We start from the raw sequence: 21,071 nt of genomic DNA, 5'->3' as shown, positions 1-21,071 counted from the left end.
AGGCAATAGCTGTAGAATCTCCTAATGACCTTAATCAAGGCAGAACATCTTATTAAAACAAAGGAGCAGCAAAGCAGATTTCCAATTCATGAATTTTCTATGTATTCATCTTTGCACGTGGAGTTGGCTGTAACATACGTACTATTCAAAGTTGAACCTAAATTGAGATAATTTGGGGCATGGGGCTGTGGAGGTGGATAGCTTGTATGTAAAATTAATTTTTTATCCATTTGGAGATGCAATTTGAGTTCCTTTCAAATTAAATTGCAGTGGAGTCCTAGGCAGCTGGAAACATTATTGCCGACACAATTTGATACTGCAAGAGCACTAATACATTGACAGATAGTTCGATGTAACCATTAATTTGCAATTTCTGCATGGAAATGCTACACGAAGGGAAAAAAGGTAAAAGGAACAAAAATAAAATCCATCTTCTTTCAGCATCATCCAAACCTACTCTCTTGCTTCCTTTCTGCCACCTCCTCTAATTTATTACACATGTTTGGCGGACAGGAATTTGTTGCATATTATCACAGACATCCTTATGAAGGTAGGCAAGGACAGGAATCCAGAGGCTTCACTTAGGGATACTGGTACCCTCACCATCCAAGGTCACTGGGTCCTACCTACCCCGACCACTAGAATCAGGTGACTCTGTTGTCACCCTCTTGCAGCGATGTCATAGAGAAGGTATGTCATTCACCTGTTCGTTGGCTTACCCAATACTGAAAAAATACTCTTGAGCAGGGAGGCATCAAGACATGGTAAAAAGGAGTGCTGGATCTCTCATCATCTGGACCTAAAGCAAGTCACCTGGCCCATCTGCGTCTTTGCCTCATTTTTCTCATGTGTAACACGGGGATGGTACTTCTGCCTTTTAGGGCTACGAGGTGAATTAAGGAGATAGTGTCCACCAAGCTTCCAGATGGTACTTGACCCAGCTGTATTCCCTTAAATACAGCTCCCACCTCCAGAAGGGAGGCAAGGCAGGGGAGCCACTGAGATAAAACAGAAGTCCTGCAGGTGACCGTGGACCCCTGGCCTGGTTCTCAGTCCAGCTGACTGCTGGGTTCATGCTTTTTAACCAACTGTAGTTTGGAGTTAGCAAGGTCCCATTAATGCATGTTCAGATATAGCTCTATCTATTCTTTCCTTTCTACAAACATGTCTTGGACCTCTGAGATGGGACAGGCATTAGGGATGCAGGGGAATGAGACAGGCATGTTCTAGCCTTCATGAGATTCATGCTCTAGAGGGGGATGCAGACACGACAATTGTGAAGGATGGAATGATGAAGCCTGAAGGAGCTTTTGCAGGGCAAGTGCTGGGCTTCCAGGCAGCACATGTCAGAAAGACACAGCCTTACGCTGGAAACTCATCTGAGCCAATTTAAGCATGACTCGTACACAACCTTACATTCTTTTTCATAGAAACCAGAAGCCACCAAAGAAATCTGAGGTGAGTGAGGGTTAATGATTCCTCCATAACTGCATTATTAGGTTATAATAAAAGCAAGTCTCAGGCTAAATTCTACTACACAGATGAGCATTTATTACACAAATGTTTATTAGCAAGCAGGCACAAAATAGGTCATACAATCCATTCCATAAAGCTCAATGAAGCTCAGCAACCTGTCTTAGTCTTTTTAGGTGACCTGGTTCCTATCTTGCATGTAGGCTCATTTAAGGCAGTTATGACAGTATTCTCAGGTAGGAGTTGACAAACTTTTTGTTGTTGTTGTTAAAAGTCTAGATAGTAAATATTTTAAGCTTTGTGGGTCAGACAGTCTCTGTTTCAGCTATTTGTCTCTGCTGTTGTAATGCAAAGGCAGACACAGAAAATCTGTAGACAAATGGGCATGGCTGTGATTCTATGAAAGTTTATTTACAAAAATAGGGATAAACTGGGAGTTTGGGATTGACATGTACACACTGATATATTTAAAATAAAATGCCTTTCCATGAAAAAAAAAAAAGATAGCCTAGGCTGTGGGCTGTACCTTGCCTACTCCTGGTCTAGGGGCAAATCAGGTACCATTACAGACCCATCAGGTAACACAGGACTGTTTAGGAATCAAGGCTTGGATACCATCCCTAAGGCTAAGAGCTAGAGGCCTTACTGGGTTCTCCTACGTTATGTACATTTGGAAAGCTCTTTCACAATATTTTGGCCAACCCACATATTTTGAATGCTTTCAATTTCACCAATTAGAGTCCATTTACAATACTTATGCTAGTGGACAGGTCCCTGATTTCAACCACCGCAATCAATTTCTGGCATTGAGTGTACTGATTAGCAAAATGAAGGTTATGGATCAAGACATGGTATTAGAAACACCTGGGCTATGTAGCGTTGTCTCTGGAGAAGGGGCTTCTCAACTGGAGTACCAGGGGACTTCCCCTAACCAGTACGGCCCTGATGGGAAGGCTGGCAGCACTGGGTTACAGCTTAACCCGTAACTCATCCATAACATTCCACTGGTAAATATTTGAAAGTAAATCACCAACAGTGTAATGTGGAGTCTAGAGGCCAAGAAGGCTGTCCTGAAGGAGGGGGCCTTCGGCAAAGGATGGATGGGATTCAACGAGGTAAAGGTACAAGGTTTGGGGGGGAAGGAGAATGGAGAGTAGGGAATGGGAAGGTTAAGCCCCAGGCAAAGGAGTCAGCACATTTAAAGTCCAAGATACAAGAATAAAGGAGCAAATGGCCGTCAAGATTCTGCTGCACGAATGGACATGCCACAGGAACAGGAATCCCCTCCCTCCCACTGCAAATACACACTCCATGCAGTGACGTGTCAGGCCAGTCTGAGTGTTACACACTACAGTAATGGTCCCTCCCACTATTCCTAAGAAGTAAGTGAGAAGAGCAACTAAAGTAGCTGTAACAGAGTGATGAAAGTATCCTTTGCCAAATGTCAAGCACTGGACAAATTCATTCTCTTAATGAATATTTTTGAGTTCCTACCATGTACCAGGCACTACACTAGATGTAGGAGTGAAGCAAACAAAAATCCTCTCTGCCCTTAAGGGGCTTACGTTCTCGTGGGACATGGGAGATTAAATAATATATGAGATAATCAAAAAATTAGAATGTCAGATGGCAGTAAGCGCTCTAGAGAAAAATCAAGCAGGGAAGGGAGATTAGGGGGTTCAGGGAAGGTTGGGTCTAAAATTTCACTTCTTTGATTTCAGGTCCTGCTACCAGCTCCTTGATCTTTCTTGATTTTTCCTCTCTCTTTACGCTAAAATCCTTACTCTTTCCCTGGACACGGCTTAGCTTGAAATATTTATTGAGCACCTATGTAATGGTAGGCTAAGTGTTGGGGACAAAGTGTTAACAAGAACAGACATGGTCCCTGCTACCCTGGAGCTTAAAATCTGGTGGCGGACACAGAGTGAAGCAATCATAATGACAATCCAACATGTGAGCTGACAAAACTGCACGTTGTCATAAGTGTTCTGAAGGAAAGCGATGGGGGTAAGCTGGATAAAAATGGCCATTAGGGCCTGTAGGTATGACGGTCAGGAAGATACTTCTGCAGAGCTGACATGTTGACGGAATGTTATCACCCTTCCCTCCTCTCTCTAGTCCCTCCTTTCTCCCAGCTTCCATTCATTCTTTGAACCTTAGTCGTTCTGGGAAAGCCTTCTCTCAAGTGCTTATCTTTCCCATCGTTGGGCTGGGTGTCCCGCTCCACATCCCCACACTGAACGGATGAGTGAACTTGGTCGGAATGTAACACAGGGTAAAACCAGGGCTGGTGCAACAGCCCTATCCTGTGGGCGCTACCGTTCAGCAGCTTGGGGTATGCATGGGGAGCCAAGAGTCAGATATGGCCCAGGTTCAAGAGGCAACCTATGCGCTGGGGGCCACAGACCTCAGGCCAAGGGTGAGCATGACAGCTGCAATCCAAGGACCCTGGGATAGTTATTAAGCCATTGTCTCTCGGCTCCAACACCCCTTCTACGCCCTGTTTCATGATGCTGGGGCTGGTATTCCATAAATCACATCTCTGCTCCATCACCTGGCTCTATGCTAGTCTCTGCCGGTAGGGGGCGATAGAGGGAGCCTGCAGGGCTCTAGGAGGAAGAAGAGAGTGCTTCCTGTTCCTGTGGGCGTCACTCCAATATCACTTCTTCACCCCCCAGGGAAGTTCATTCTGTCACAACAGTTGGATCTAGTTTGCAGTTTCTCTAGCACTGAAAGAGCAAGCTTCACTGCAGAACCTCAGAGACACCAGCACCAGCCAAAAAGAGCTCCCTCTTCCAATTTTTAAAATGCTTCTAATTCCAGTCTGTTCCCTTGCCCTCCCCAAGCCTAGCAGTACCTGTTCCCACGGTTGCTATACTGGTATAATACTTTCATGTTCTCTTTTTTACTTTTGCAGTTTCCCAGCCAATTCTTTATATATAGTTAACCAGAGGTTTCCAAACTTTCATGGTGACCTTGGTGTTTTGGTAATTTTTTCACAGAGTTCCTAACCAAAGAAATACCTAATAGTTTCATTTATTCGTTAGTCCAAAGAACTTAATAAGTATTTATAGCCTAACCACTTAATAGTGGTTTGAGAAAACAATACGCACAAATCAAAAGAAAAAATATGTTAATTCCATTCTTAAATAACCACGGTTGCTTACTAATGGGATACGTGCATCTGTCAAGCCCTACACAACTTCTCCAACTGTGGATTCGGATTAGAAATCGCTGCTCTTGTTGCCTGCGCCATGTTGATTTTTCTGCAATACTTGCTTTTCACCTCAGTAACAACAGGAAGGCTAGCTTGGCAAAGATATGATGTCACTGAAAGGAATGTAGCCCAATCTAATGTTGAAACTGTGGATCACCTCAACTTAGCAGTTTGTACAATGTCTGACAGATGACACTGTTTTTCGTGATCATTTAAAATTAAAATTCTAAATGCCCTCACGTGGTGCCTTGGTGAGTTCACTGCAGTGGCCTGGGCTGCCTCAGCACAGTTGGAGAACCACGATAGTTAACAACTCATAACAGGCAATCCTCTCTGTTAAAGTAAATGGTGTGATGAATCTCCGAACTCGACCTTGACTGATCTAGATGCAGGACCCCAACGCCTGAACTTGATCATTTGGTGTCTCCCACCTTCCCTCTCCCCATGCTCCATTCTGCCTTGGTACCCCCTGCCTACAAATCCCATGTTCTAGCTGGCCGCACTCTGCTCCCCAGCTCTGGCACAGACCTGGCTCTTCCCTCTCTGCCCCATCCAGATGCAGCCACCTGGCGGGTTGCTGAGCGAGGAGCAGGGCGGCCAGCCACACCTCCTGTCACATCAACAGCTCAGGTGTTCAAACGCCAGGAAGAATTAAATGGACAGCAGCACAAGATTGCAGCCTGGAAATAAAAGCTGTAGAATGTTTAAAAATTACTTTTGTGGCCGAGGAAACTGGGTTGGAAAGAGAGAAGCAATTTCTAAATTACACGGTTTCAGTTTCCAGAGAAAGAGTTTCAGGGTGGGGCGGGGGGAGAAGGTGAGCCCATAGCACCTTCTGGGCTTCACTTCAATTTACACTTAATTCATGGCAAGTCCCCTTGTCTGTTATAAAAAAAAAGGAAAAGGGAAAAAAAGCTGGATAAAGAATAAAACCTGAAACATCTTTGATGGTTCAAAGCCACCTAGCACTGAGCCCAGGTAAGGTATTAGCATTCCGAACACTGCTTCTCCTTGGGACAAACAGTCTGGCTGTGAACTACATGGGCCCTGGAATTAGGAAACAGTCCGTAGTGTAGCTAATCTGCCATTGCTGTGATGCTGGTGAGAAGCCATTTGTAATGTAAATCAAATTATTTCCAGAATATGTCAAACAAACAAACAAAAGTAATATCTCCTGATTGGACTCTGATAGCCCCTCTCCCAGAACTACCACCTTCCCTTTCAGTTGGACAGTTCAGCTTTTTATATTCGGATCTAAGGTCTTTCAAAGTGGAGTCTGCCCACAACAGAGAAGCCCCCGCCCCAGGACATTCTTGATCTCCCAAGGAATCACATTTATCTGTAGACACTGCTCAGGACTGCTGGACCTTGGAGAGGCCTGCTGTGTCAGCAGCCCCAGAAATGCCTACCAAGCTTTCTTATGATGTCCAACACTTTATTTATTTATTTTTTGGAAATGTACAAGAGTATCATTACATTGAAGGAAGAATTTCAAACAAAAACCACTGTCCGTGAAAGGTGGCTTATTCTCTGCCAAGTCTCATTTGAGACTCACCTACGCAAGGAGAAAGGGCACGTGATGAAGCAAAAGTCTTTTATCCCAGCCACCTTGTGGCAAAACACCAAGAAGAGAACCCCAGCAGAAGAGCAGGGGCAGGAGAACAGAAGCTAGAAGACCCATCTACCCCCGATTATCTGCCTCACTCACTTGGGAAGCACCCTCTGGCCTCGGTGAGCACCTCTCAGCAAAGGTGAGGGGCTAAAATGTATACATGGTGTTTCCTGGATGATCCTTCTAATAGAAGGTGGCTCCTGGCCATGACACTGTGACACACAATCCTAGCACAGGCTCTTACATAAGCCGCCAAATGATAATCCTTCACCTCAGAATCCTGGAGAGGTCACCATCCTTCCCTCTGGATTTTCAATGTCAATTTACCCTTCTAAAGCTGCCTCTGCACAATGTAAGCTTTTTCTTAGGGGTCATCAGTCAAATGCCCTTCCCACACTTCATCTTCCCTCCACCTGTAAATACTCCTGCTCAGGTGCCTGAAATTTACACACTCTCTCTCTCCTGCCCATTAAAACTTATTTACGAACTGCACGACCTTGAATGAATCTTTTTACCCTTTCTGAACCCCAGTTTTATAATATCTAAAGTGAAGCTAATGATCTGTATCTCGTAGCATTCTTGTGAGATTAAAATGAAATTATATGTGCATATACTAGTGGGATGTTGCTGTGTAACAAACAGCCCCCAAAGTCACTGGTTTATAACAAGAGACATTTGTCCATGAGCTCTTGTCTGATCTAGGCTGGGCTCAGACCTCCTCCATGTGTGTTTATTCCAGGGCCCAGGCTGAAAAGGCAGCAGTTACTCAGGGCATGTTCTTTCTACAACAGATGCACCAGAGCCAAGCCAACCCATGCAAGAGTTCGTAAGGCCTCCTTCATATCATGTCCAGTATTGGATGTGTCCACCATATTGGCCAAAGCAAGTGTCTAGGCAAGCCCAACATCAAGGGGGCTGAGCCTCCCACAGTGGGGAAGTGGGGATTGAGGAAGTGAATATTTGCTGAATGATAACCCCAACTATCACAGATCAATATGGGTTCATGTTTTGGTTAACATGACCAGCCAGCACTTCACATAGCACAGACTTGGTCTCCTGAGGGGAGGAAAGTCTGACTTTGAGTCTGGTCTCTAGGGAGCCAGAAGATTCTGCTGAAAACACAAGGCACATGTGGTTGCCTGCTCTACCTCCATGTGGACTATTCTGTGATGTGTCCCAGGGAGAGAGAGGCAGAAGTCTAACAGACACACCTGGAGGATACACCTGGCATTCTGAAATCCCTTCTCAATCTCAGTACGAACCTTCTGACCCACCAGCCAAACTGGTCAGGTAATTCATTCCTGTCCTCACCTCCCAGATACTGGCTCAGACCACATCCCTCCAAATCCCCTGCTATCTTTTGCTCCAAATCAAAACTCCTGTGATAGGCAAAATAATGACCTCCCAAAGATGTCCACATCCTGATACCCAGAACTTGTGAATAGGTTATCTTAGGTGGCAAAAGAAAACACTGTGGATGTGATTAAGGATCTTGAAATTAAGTTAAGGAAGATTATCCTGAATTATCTGAGTGAGCTCAGTGTACTCTCAAGGGGCCTTATAAGAGAGAAGCAGAGGTCAGAAAGAGGAGAGAATGCTGTGCTGCTGGCCTTGAGTATGAAGGAAGAAGCCACAAGCCAGAGAATACAGGCAGCCTCTAGAAACTGGAAAAGGCAAATAAACAGATTCTCCCTTAGAGCCTACAGAAGCAACACAGCCCTGCAGACCTATTTTAGACTTCTGACCTCCAGAATAATAAATTTGTGTTGTTTTAAGCCACTAAGTCTGTGTTGATTTGTCACAGCAGCAATAGGAAACTAATACAAGCTTCAAATATTATTCTGTGTATTTCTGTATTTTTACACACTCTTCACTCTCATTGCCTTTCCTTCATAGACGCACATTATTATATGTTTCACATATGTTCCTTTGCTTGAATGAGTTCTTACAAAACGCATGTAATTGTTTAGTATGCATGCATATTAATTATGTCGGAATATGTTATAGCTCCTTCCCCTTTTCATCACTCAGCACTCTGATTTTGACATCCGCCTAGGCTGCCATGTGCCCTCAGTCCATTACTCTCCACATTCCACAGTGTTTCATGGTGTACGTCCTCCATAGCTTATCCATCTACTCCCCAATGATGGACGTGCAGTTTGTTTCCAACTCATCACTACCAGAAACTGTGCTTAATTTTATGCAATTTTGTCATGTGCGTAGCTCCATGTAAATACTGATACCACCTAATTTCAACTGTCTCCTCACAAGGCTCCCTCATGCTGACCCTTTACAGACACATTACCCTCTCCTCCCCACCATCTGAAACCCTTAGCAACCACCAATTTGTTCTCTACCTCTATAACTTTATGATTCCAAGAATGGTATAAAAATGAAATCACATAGCACGTAACATTTTGAGATTTTCTTTTTCACTTAGCGTAATTCCCTTGACAATCATCCAATCTGTTGCCTCTTTTAACAGATGGCTCCTTTTTTACGGCTGAGTAGTATTTCATCGTATGGCTGTCCCACTGTTTGTTTAACCAATTTCACCCACTGAAGGACATCTGGGTAGTTTCTGGTTTGTGGTTAAAAAGGTTCTGGTACCAATTCCAGCGTGTGGAGGTGGGGGTTTCCCACATAGTACCGAGTAATTGTCCAGACACCAGCTAGGCGCCCTACAATTCAACTCGATTCTGACACCAACTACACTGAGATAGCATCAGATTCCACAGGTTAAGGGTTCTTCTTGTAGAAGAATACCCCTCACCCCGCCCCACACACTTCAGCTGCCCATTTTAAGTCCAGGTTGTCACCTGTACTTCTGACCAACTGGCTATAAATCAGAGGTTCCCAGGACCCCCTCCTCCAGTTTGATTAATTTGCCAGAGCAGCTCACAGAACTCAGAGAAATATTTTACTTATAGATTACTGGATTATTACAAAAGGATACAACTCAGAAGCAGCCGGATGGAACTGATACCCAAGACAAGGTCTGGGAAAGGGTGTGGAGCTTCCATGCCCTCTCAGCACCCTTCCAGCACCTCCGTGTGTTCAACAACCTGGAAGCTCTCTGAACCCTCTCCTTTGGGGTTTTTTTTTTTTTTTTTAAAGAAATTCACGTTCTTTTATTTATTTATTTATGACTGTGTTGAGTCTTCGTTTCTGTGCGAGGGCTTTCTCTAGTTGTGGCAAGTGGGGACCACTCTTCATCGCGGTGCGCGGGCCTCTCACCATCGCGGCCTCTCTTGTTGCGGAGCACAGGCTCCAGACGCGCAGGCTCAGTAATTGTGGCTCACGGGCCCAGTTGCTCCGTGGCATGTGGGATCTTCCCAGACCAGGGCTCGAACCCGTGTCCCCTGCATTAGCAGGCAGATTCTCAACCACTGCGCCACCAGGGAAGCCCACCTTTGGGGTTTTTATGGGTTTAATTCTGTGTGCCAGGCACTTGGCCAAACACATTTATGGAGGCTTCATTCCATAGGCATGATTGATAAAGTCATTGTCCATTGGCAATTGATCTCTATCTCCAGCACCTCTCCCCTCCCCAGAGGTTGGAAAGTGCCAACCCTCTAATCACAAGGTTGGTTCTCCTGGCAACCGTCCCCCTGGCAACCATCTTCCATCCTTGGGTGCAGCACAAAGTCACCTCATTCACATAACAAAAGTCACCTCTAGTGCCCTTATCACTTAGGAAATTCCAAAGGTTTTAGGAGCTCTGTGCCAGAAATGGGGACCAAATATATGTTTCCTATTTTAAATTGCAATATCACAGGGATTGTTATGAACAAATCTGCTATGGACATTCATACACAAACTTCTGTGTGAACAAAAGTTTTCATTTCTCTGGGATAAATGCCTAAATAACTGCTGAATTGTACAGTATATTCATTTTTAGTTTTAAAATAAACTGACAAACTATTTTCCAGAGTGACTGAACCAGTTTACTACCTTCCCTCAAGTGGTGTATCAGCCATCCTATTTCTTTACATCCTCACCAGTATTTGGTGCCATCACTATTGTTTTTATTAGCCATTCAGATAGGTGTATAGTGATGTCCCCTGGTTTTAATTTGCATTTCCCTAATGGCTAATGATGTTGACCATCTTTTCATGTGCTTTTTGCCATCTGTACATCCAGCTCATTTGTTTTTAACTTTTGTTTTCTAGTAAATGAATTTAAAGCTCCAGATTTTCCTTTAAGTATTGTTTTAGCTCTGCTCTATTGTACAATATAGAAACGCTCTGCTTTCATTATTATTCACTTCATGATTCTTTATGATTTCCGTTTTAACCCAAGTGCTATTTAGTAACATGTTATTTAGTTGTCAAATTCATGGGATTTTTAAAGCTGTCCTTTAGTTATTAATTTCTAATTTTATTGTAAAACAGTTGAAGAACATGGGCTGTGTGATACGGATTCTTTAGAATTTATTCGGGCTTCTTTTATGGCCTAATACATATTCTATTTTTTGTGATTGTTTTGTGTGTGCTCAAAAAATGTGTTTTCTTTGTTTAGGTGTAGAGTTCTATATATTAAAATGATTTACTATCAATTTGTCAATATGTTAATAAGCTTGAGTTTATGAATTATATATTTCAGATCTTGAAACATCTCTGTTTATTTTTGCCTATTTGATATTATTCCATTTAAATAGATTGATCTCCTAGTTTGGTCATTAACTTGCTTCCACCAAGAATGATTGCCATATCAACAACCATAATTTGTGAATGCTTATCCATTATTTCATGTACAGTTTCAAATTCTGTGTCCTGGGCACTTGACTAAGCACTTTGCTTATATCACATTTACTTCTCACAGTGATAATTCTCAACGTCTCCATTTTACAGATGAGGAAACTGTGGGTCTAGAAGCAAAGTGACTACATCATGCACCCAGCAAATGGCAGAGCTGACATTTCAATGCAGATTTTCCCAGTAAGTCCATGCTTTCAATGACTCTACTCTCAGACTCAGTTTGTTCATTTGCAAAAGGAGGGGGGGCCTCCCCATCCTCGGAGGACCTTTAGGATTTGTTTTTAGGCTAAGAAATTCTCCATCATTATCACTGTCCGAGTTAACATTTGGCAAGCTCTTGCTATGTAAGTTCTAGGTTCTGTGCTAAGAACTGTATGTGCATGATCCCTCATGGCCACCCTACGAGTTAGGTATTGAAATCCTAATGTTACAGAGGGCTCAGACAGGGTTCCCAGCTAGGATATGAACTCAGTGGTGATGACTCCAGGACCTATGTCCCTAATCACAATACTAGACTTAGTGTTACCTGAAAACTGGGTTCACCTCTTGATGGCTGTTGAGTCAATACACAACCAAGCCAAAGACTGTTAATTACTGAGACCTGTTCAAGGACAACCATTGAGACCAGGCTTAGATCACAAAATGGCTTAGGCCAAAATGGTTTCTCTTATGTCAAGAAAGCCATTCCTGGTTCTCTTTCTCCGGGGACCTCCTAACTTATCTGGTTACACTAGGTCTCCCACACTGAACTGGAGACTTTACAAACATTTCATGTAGCTCCACAAGAGCCTTGAGAGGGAGGAAGTAGTGTGCTTCCAATGGTTCTCTGGATGACTCTGGGGTCTCCTGAAAGAAGTCCTCTGCCCCCCTTACTTGATGGAATCACTTCTTCCAATTGCTTGTCATCTGAAGCACAGCATCCTTTTTTGATTTTCCGTAAGCGAACACACTCCTACATGCAACCCTTAGCCCTTGTCCGAGCTGCTTTCACACTATTCGCTCATTTCTTCCTCTTCATCACCCCCTCCAACTCAACTCCCCATTTACTAGGCATGTACACCTGCCCCCCACTCCCTTAACACTGCTGATCCTTTCCTGTTTTCTCCTGGAAAAGCCCTACCCTAAAAAGGACTGCTAAGCCAGATACAACTTACAGTACCTTTTAAATGTGGAGACGTGGGTTGTTCTCACTCATCCCGACCCTTTTATCTACTCGCTGTTTTGCCCTCCCCATGGTTCCCTGGAGTAATGAGAGAGTGCAGTGAGTTATTACCATGTTAAGCTGCACTAAATGTCTTTGTGTTATGCTTAGAGACCTCTGGAGAGATAACGATGAGATCACTACATCTTTTGTTCTTGGGAAAACAATGTGGCAAAAAGACACCTCTAATCCTCTATTTTAATTTGTTTTTATTGATCTCTTTCAAAATTAGGGAAACAAGTTTTCTCACTGCAGATGTTATGACAGTGCATGGGGAGGCCCCAGTTCTAAAGAGTAATGAAGGGGCTATGAAAGAGAGCCTCTTCCTAAGATGGGAGGGAAGGGGAGGGTGGTGGGTAGGCAAGTCCCTAGGAAAGAAAATACACAGAGGAAGGAAACCCAGCAGATATGAATGGTTAACTCTGAGTGGCGAGTTCATGAGTGATGTGTCATCAAAGAGGCCTTTCATGACCTCAATCAAAAATACTACCCTCCCCAACCACCGTGTCACTATCACACCGATCTTTGTTCTTTTCTTGGCACTTGTCATTTGCAAAAATTACCTCATTCATTTATTTACAGAACTATTTACTTGCCTGATTTCCCCTACCCTAGCCTGAAAAATGAATTGCACAAGAGCAAGCAGTTTGTATATTTGGTTTTCTGTTCTTTACCTAGTTCCTAGATTCACACTTGGCACATAACAGGTAGTCAAATATTTAAATGGATGAATGGATGGACACGTGAAATAAATGTTTTTCTCTGTCCCCAATCTTCTGTGATTCCCAAATTTCCTATAATGAGCAAAAATTCCTTCTCTGATTAGGAAAAAAAGAAAAAAATTAGGTTTAATTTAGCATCGTTTATTCCTAGAAGCCTTTCCTGTTTCCTCAGGCACAGGTGAGTCTTCCTCTTCTGATCTCCCAAAAGTATTTATACCTCTCACTGGACACTGGGCTTTGTCATACTAATACTGTAACTGTGTGCATAACTTGTCTTCCCCTCCCTGGAATCTAAGGTCCTTGAGTGTTAGACTCATAAACTGTCAGAGTAGAAAAGAACTTAAAGATTATCAGGTATAACTTTCCCTTTTATAGATGCGGACAATGAGAAGCACAGATGTGATCTATCTAAACTTAACAGCAAAGATAATGCAGGAAAATGTTACATTCTCCATGTCATGTTTTCTTTGTTCAAATTGTTTTATGACATTGGATTAGTGCTGTGGGAGGTCCAGCACTTTTCCTGGGAACCCAGACCTTTGGACCCTGTTCTCTAGGTCACAGCACAGTGCCTTCTGCATTTGTACTCACATTCCCTACCTCATGGCATCTACTCAGTTTCTGGAAGAAGCAGGAAGGGCAGGCAAGTAGAAGAGCTGCACCTTCTCTCCTTATTTTGCATGTACAATTGTGGCATCCTACCTTTATGGCCAAAGAATTAACAAGGAGAAGGTAAAATAAAATGATTCTCTGGCCACTGTCTAAAGGTACGCGGACCAATCCCAAGTGGGTTTCTGATAAACGTGTGCGGAGCCTCTTTCAGCTTTGTCACCAGGGTCTCAATGCTCCCTTAAGGAAGAGGGAGCTTAGCTCTAAAAATAATTTTAGTATGAAGTATTTAAGACATATGGAAAAGTACAAGTCGAAATAAACCAAACACCCCCAAACCCAGCACCTTAAACACTGAAATTAAGATTTAGCATTCCCATGCAGTTATTCATGTTTCTTTTCCACGTATATGTATCTAAGAATTACAAAGAATTACCGTGACGGTTTGAAAACTATATTATTGCTATTATATATGTATCCTTCTGCAGCTTCTATCATTTTAGTAAATAACTTTTATACTGATCTGAAATCTAACAACATTGATATAATATTTTACTACTTAAAATTTGCTATAATTACAAATTTAATTTATAATATTTTTCTCTAGACAATCATGTTACACACAAGTGTTATATAGATATATATATATATTTTGCATACTTTCTAGCAATTTTCTAGTAATTATACTTTAAAAAATTCTCTAACCATATTGGCTGCTTCTAATATCATGTTAAATAGAAATAGTGTTGGTGCATTCCTTCCTCAGTTTTGTTTTTTGGTGTTTTTTTTGGTTTTAAATGTAATGTTCTACAATTTTCTTATTTATTATGATGCTTATTGTCTGATTTTTGAAGATGCCCGTTATCAGATTAACAAAGTTATTTTCTATTCCTAGATTTATGAGTTTTTTCTTATTATCAATGGGTTTTTAATTTTAGCAAATGATTTTACGCATCTATTCATCTATTAGTCTTCTATTTGGATTGATTAATATGGTAATTACATTAACATATTTTCTAATGTTAGATAACCCTTGCATTTTCTCAATGAAACCTAATTTTGCTTTCATCTATTTACTCTTTATTTTTTAAATTTAAACTTTTAATTGACATATACATGCAGAAAAATGCATAAAAGCAAGCATTTTGGGACATTTCCACCAAAATAATGAACTATGAGAAAAAGAAAGCAAGAAAACAATTCTGTTTAAAATCACATCAAAAATAATAAAATACCCAGGAATAAACTTAACCAAGGAAGTGAAAGAACTATACTCTGAAAACTGAAAAAACATTAATGAAGGAAACTGAAGATGATACAAAGAAATGGAAAGATAACCTGTGCATATGGATTAGAAGAATATATATTCTTCTTTACCTTATTTTTCACTCAAACATTATGTTTGTGACTGTCATCCATATTGAGTGGTTCATTTTTGTGTTGGTTCACTCATTTTTACTGTCCTATAAGATGAGACAATATGAATGTAAATAAACTGTAATTTACTCCTCAATTCTCCTGACATAGACATTTATGTCAGTAGCACATTTTTAGCTATGGTAAACAAAGTTGCTCTGAATGTTCATGTATATATCTCTTGAGAGTTCATGTGCAAGACTTTCTCTAGTCTAGGCTGTGTATCTGTGAGTGAAACTACTGGATATTATGGTATGCACACCTTCCATTTAATAGATAATGGCAAATTGTTTATCAAAGTGGTTGTAGGAAATCACATTCTCATGAAGAATGCTTAAAAAAAAAGTTGCTGTTGTTCTAAAGAGTGGCCAACATTTGGTAATTCAGGCTATTTGATTATTGCCAATCTTATAAGTATTTATTACTTTAGTATCAGCTGTATTTTTAGGTATCCTCTTTCATTCCAAATATTTATTTATGCCAACTATTTTTCTTGAGAGAAAAAGGACAGAGGTAGTTGTTTCAGCTTAGTTAATATGCTCTGTTTTAGCTTCTCTTTCCTATTTAATTAATTTCTGCTCTAATATTTATTGATATTATTTCTTTCCTTCTATTACCCTTAGGTTTAATTTGTTGCTATTTTCTTATCTTCTTAAGATGAATGCTTAAATCAACAAATATTTGGATATTCTTTATTACTGTAAACTCTAAAGCTATAACATCCCTCAACACAAGGGTTTAGCCAAATACCACGTTTTATTTGCATTATTTTCACTATCATTCAATTCTAAGTAGTTTACACAATTTCTTTCATTACATGGTCATTGACCTATTTTGTAGGAATGCTTTTAAATTTCCAAATGTATGGGTATTTATAAAGTTAGATTTTTCTTTGTATTTCTAACTTAATTTCACTGTGGTCAGAGGACCTAATTTGTGTAATACTGACTCAGAGATTTTGAGACTTGCTTTATTGACTGTTTATCAGTTTTTATAACTGTTTTATGTGTTCTTGAAAAGAATGTATATTCTCTAATCTTTGGATGAAGCATTTTATATTTTTCAACTGGTTCCATCTTATTAATCTAATTAATCATGCAAATATCTTATTTTTATTAATCATTTGCCTGTTTGGTCTGTCAATTACAGAGAGATGTGTGTCTGATATTATTTCCGTGCATTCTTCTCATGCTCTGTTCACAGCCTCCTTGCTGTTCTTAGAACAGGCCAAGAACTCTACCTCTTCTGGGCCAGTATACTTGTTGATTCCACTACTTGGAATGCTTTTATCCACTTTATGTACTTGTCTTTCTCCCTCCCTTCATTCAGGTCACTCATGAAGGAGTCGTACCTTCGTCACAATATAAACAACAACCCCCTTGCTCCATCACTTTCTGTCCTCTTATCCTCATCTATTTTTTCCTTCTTGCACTTATCAACAGTTGACACATTAAATATATTGGTTTTCATCATCTACTCTATCCAGGAGAATGTGTGCTTCATGAAGAGCAGAAATTTTGATGTATTTGTTATCTCCTCACCACTTAGAAGGAAGCCTTAAATAAAACAGATGTTCAGCAAACATGTGTTTAATGACTGAATGAAGGACTATCAAAAATCTCCAGCTGACATATCTGAAATTTTCTCTTTGCAGTTTTGTCAAATTTGACTTGACATATTTTTATGTTATTATGTGCATAGAAGTTTAGAGTCATTGGAACTCACAGATTAAAAAAATCTTCTGTAACTGGGTAAATCAAACCCTCTTTTAGTAAAACAAAAATTTATCATTTTACTTTCAGTCTATTTTATCTGACATTAATATGGTTTCACCAGCTTTTTTTTTTTTAATTACTGTTTTCCTGATATATTTTTTCCCACATTGGACTTTCAATCTCTCTATAGCCTTATGTTTCAGGTGTATCTCTTTTAAAATTGTATAACTTTTGTTTTCTAATCAAATGTTAACAATTTCATGTTTAAACTAGAGCATTTAGCTTATTTGCATGTGCTGAGAATACTATTAAGAATTATCTGATTGGCCAAAAAGTTCGTTCAGGTTTTCTGTAGGATGTCATGGAAAAAACCCGAACGAACTTTTTGGCCAATCCAATATTTTACCATCTTATGTCGTCTTGCTTTTTCTATGCTTTGTTCTTCGTTTTTTGTTTTGCTTTAAACTTATTGAGTTTTTAGTTCCATTTTATTACTCTAGCCTCTTTTTTTTTTTTAATCTTTAAATATTTTGCTAGACTTTGCAAGTCATCAGGGATAAATTACGCAGAAATGTCTGTGAACTTTATGCATTCATACAGCATCCATTCAACATGTCCTACATTCTGGGAGCTGGGCAGGGAGTCGTCACAATATACTATCTCATGGAATTCAAATACTAACTCCACCCACCAAGGAAATCACTTTTAAGTTTCCATTGAGGGTGATTCTTCCCTTTCTCTCTCCCTGTTTTATCTCCAACCAAACAACTCAGTCACCAAGCATACTGCTCTGTTTATCAAGGGGTTCTTAAGTTTTAGAAATACGTCTGGTAGAGTTCATGACTTCATTATTTTAAATGGCTATGCAACAAATTGGACTCTTTAGTTTTTTGTTGAGATGACAGATTTTTAGGGTCGTAGGTAGAGAGTGAGTTTGATATGAGCAACTGGAACTATTGCTTTAAATGAGTAAATTAACACTTCTCTGTTTATCAAGATGTCTACCCTCTGCCTGGTTTCCAAGGGACACAGATGGCTCACAATCCTCTATGACATTGGAAAGAGAAAAGAAACATGAGTTATATTTGCCCTTTGACTATGTTTTCCCTTGGAATTTGATTAAAGTATATTTTACTTTGTTCTTTGTCCTTTTTAAAGCATTCAGCTCAGTGAAAGGTTGCATCAAAACAGGCAGCTGAAAAGCTTCCCTGTGTTCCTTCCCCATGGGTTCTGTAACTGGTGGTAACAAAGTCACTTCCAGGCAGAAAGATACAAAGCTGTTGACTCAATTAGAGGGTTACATATAGCCTATTCCATGCTCAGTGAGCCATCAGTGATCCATCGGAGGGTGTGGAAAGAATATATGAGATCATCCACTTCTGTTTATTTATTCATCCTTTTAGCATTTCTCTTTTGGTATATGTTCTACATACACAAAAATGTGTATATAATGCACATAATACATTACTCTAGTGATGTATATATACATTTATCAGTAAGTTAATGTATGTATGGAGAAAACAGAAATGTTTACTGATGAGATTTGCAAACAAAAAAACCAAACCAAACCAACCGTGAGTCCACTGGTTTATGGGACAGATCTGGAAGCCTGACTGCCCGTGTACACCATTCTGAGCACAGCCCTATGGACCCTCTCAGTCACACAATCCCATTTCCTATCTTGGCCTTTCTTTATTGACCTAATTCCTTGTGACGACATTGATGCTTTTCAGCTGAATTTATTCTCAGCATCTTTTCCTCCTATCTTCTCTTCTTTCCTACTCTCTTTGTCCAAAACCCAGATTATTGCCACCCAGTTCCAGATATTTCTGGATATTTTACCATTCAAGGCAGTGAACAACACTGTACAGTAATCTTGTATAATCCCTGAAAATATCTCTCCTGACTCGAGAGAAAATGAGGATCTCATTTGGTACCAAGGCTCGCTGGAGGCCAGGGACTTTGAATTATTTGATGTTATTCCCAATGTACGTGTGAAAAACTGAGATTAGGTGATTTTGGTTCAAGGTTACAGAATGAATCAATATGTTTTAACTGACCAAAATTCTGAGCCCTATGCCTTCCCATGCTGGCATCTTTGGTGGGCCCACAGAAAGCCTCTGACCAGGGGCTATGTCTGTGCCCTTTCCATGTCCCTCATGTGGTGGGGCTAGCATAGGAGATTGTCCTCCCAGATCCTAGGGTCTGACTGTGTCTCATTAAAAGAGTCTGGAGCAGTAGAAAGAGCAAGGTCTTTGCAAACAGAAAGAACTACTTTCAAATCCCAGCTCCCAGATCTACCCAAGGTATAGAAACTTGACCAGGTCTATTAATTAGGGCAGGCCAGGTAATGCTGTAGTGAAAACAAGCTCCAAATCTTAGTGGCTTGAAAACAACAAACAAATCTTTATTTCTCAATTGTGTTATACATCCATGGGCCGTTTAGAAGTGGGATCTGCTCAGCCTAATTACGTGGACTTAAACTGATGAAACAGGTGTGGAGAAAGAGCACACAGTGATCCGTAATCTGTCTAAGGTTCCACCCGGATGAGACACATGTCACTTATACTCACACGGCTACACCTAAGCCAAGACGGCAGAGAAGGGTCATCTGATCATTTGCCCAGAAGGAGAACCAAAGATATTTGAGAAGCCTCACGAATGACTACCACTCCAAGTCATTTAACATCTCTGAGCCCCCATCTTCTTTGTTAAAACAAGATAGTAATGAGGATAACGATAGGATAAATGAGAACTAATGTTTCAGTACAGGAAGTGCCCAGCACAACGCGTGGCCAATGGCTGAGCTTGACAAATATTAGTTCCCTCCTCAAACATATGGACACCAAGGGGGGAAAGTGGCGGGGGTGGGGGGAGTGATGATGGGATGAATTGGGAGATTGGGATTGACATATATACACTAATATATATAAAATGGATAACTAATAAGAACCTGCTGTATTAAAAAAAAATAAAATTCTAAAATTCAAAAAAAAAAATATATATATATATATAGTTTCCTCCTGCCTGTATTTTGTCCTGTTCCCTCTAGATCTGAAAACAGATTAATTGGTAGAAGAAAGCCAGGGCCCCAATTTCTAATTCCACTGAGAAGAGAATGAAAACGGGCTGCAACAGCAGCCAGAGGGCAGGGGGCCAGGGTAGCCAGCCAGGCCCCCAGGATCAGACGGAATTTCATTACCCAGAGGATTTTTTTTTTTTTAAAGCAGGAAATAACTAACCCTCTAGAAAGCCCAGGTGATGAGAAAGTTCACAAAGGGGTCACAAAGGTAGCCCACCTATTGGAGTCCAATGCATGGCATGCATCTCAGTGCAGCCTGACACTTTCATTAACATATTTAATCATGCTTCTATCGTTAATCATCAAATAGCTTAATAGCGTGCATTGTATTCCCAGGCGTGAAATAACAATGGTTATGTGGTTCTGTGATAGATGTTTTTAATAAAATCAGTAATTACCCTTTGTGTGTGTGTGTGTGTGTGTTGTATTACTATCTTTGTTTCCTTTTTAATTTTCGCTTTTAGGTATGTGAAAAAAAGAAGACTAAGGTAGAACACTCAAAATTCCATTTTTGGCATTTGGTTTTGTTTTAGTAGTGCCTGCATAGTGGAAAGAAGGTGTATTCTAGGGTGTGGATTCTAATGCAAATGTCGTGTAGACAGGCTGGGGTTGGGGGTAGAGCCCAGCTTTTGCGTCAAGCCAACTGGGTTTGAATTCCAGCCACGTAAGGGAGGGTTAGTCACATGACCCCTCTGTGCTGAATTCTAAATCTGTAAAATGGCATACGAGTATCCCTCATAAATGTGCTATGAAGATACAGAAAGATGCTTAAAAAGTAATTCTATTTGACAAGCACTTCAACAGCCTTTACTATGTACCAGGAACTATTCTAAGTGATTTAAAATATTAACTCCTTTAATCCTCAGTGCAAGCTTACCAACAGAGGTACCCTGAATACCCCTGCTTTACAGATGAGTAAATTAAGACACAGGTTAAGCAACCTGCTCACAGCTAGTTCAACAGTTAGGAAGTGGCGGAGCTGGAACTAGAACCCAGACAATCTGCCTCCAGGGCCCATGCAGCTGTTACTGCTGCTGTTATTGGTACCATAAGCCCATTTTGACTTAACAGACCTGGCTCCTGGACTGGACACGGCTGTTCCCTACACAACTTGCTTGACCCTCACATGGTATCCAAACACCTTTTGCTTTAATATATGCTCCTAGTAGAACTGCCTCGTGGTATAAGGTGTTCTATAGATTCTTTTCTCAGTGCCTGTTATAGGACTGACCTTTATTCATACTCACTGTATCTCACTCTGCCA

At 40.7% G+C, this 21,071-nt stretch overlaps 1 protein-coding gene and 2 long non-coding RNA genes across 17 annotated transcripts in view; 1 reads left to right on the top strand and 2 right to left on the bottom strand.

The window, feature by feature from the left end:
* PTPRT (protein tyrosine phosphatase receptor type T) overlaps positions 1 to 21,071 on the bottom strand; it is a 1,093,164-nt gene that overhangs the window by 425,579 nt on the left and 646,514 nt on the right. The gene's annotated exons all lie outside the window — the stretch shown is intronic.
* Positions 1 to 21,071, top strand: part of LOC309645405 — a 925,297-nt gene that overhangs the window by 890,788 nt on the left and 13,438 nt on the right. The window lies entirely within an intron of this gene.
* On the bottom strand, positions 1,418 to 19,715 carry LOC309645404. Its single transcript, XR_014254872.1, has 2 exons — positions 9,714 to 19,715; positions 1,418 to 9,390 (listed from the first exon to the last, which is right to left on the bottom strand). It is a non-coding gene; the product is annotated as an uncharacterized lncRNA (long non-coding RNA).

The sequence above is a fragment of the Balaenoptera physalus genome (genome assembly GCF_965194825.1).
Source record: "Balaenoptera physalus genome assembly, chromosome: 16".
Taxonomy (NCBI): domain Eukaryota; kingdom Metazoa; phylum Chordata; class Mammalia; order Artiodactyla; family Balaenopteridae; genus Balaenoptera; species Balaenoptera physalus.
This window is presented reverse-complemented; position numbering and strand designations above follow the sequence as displayed.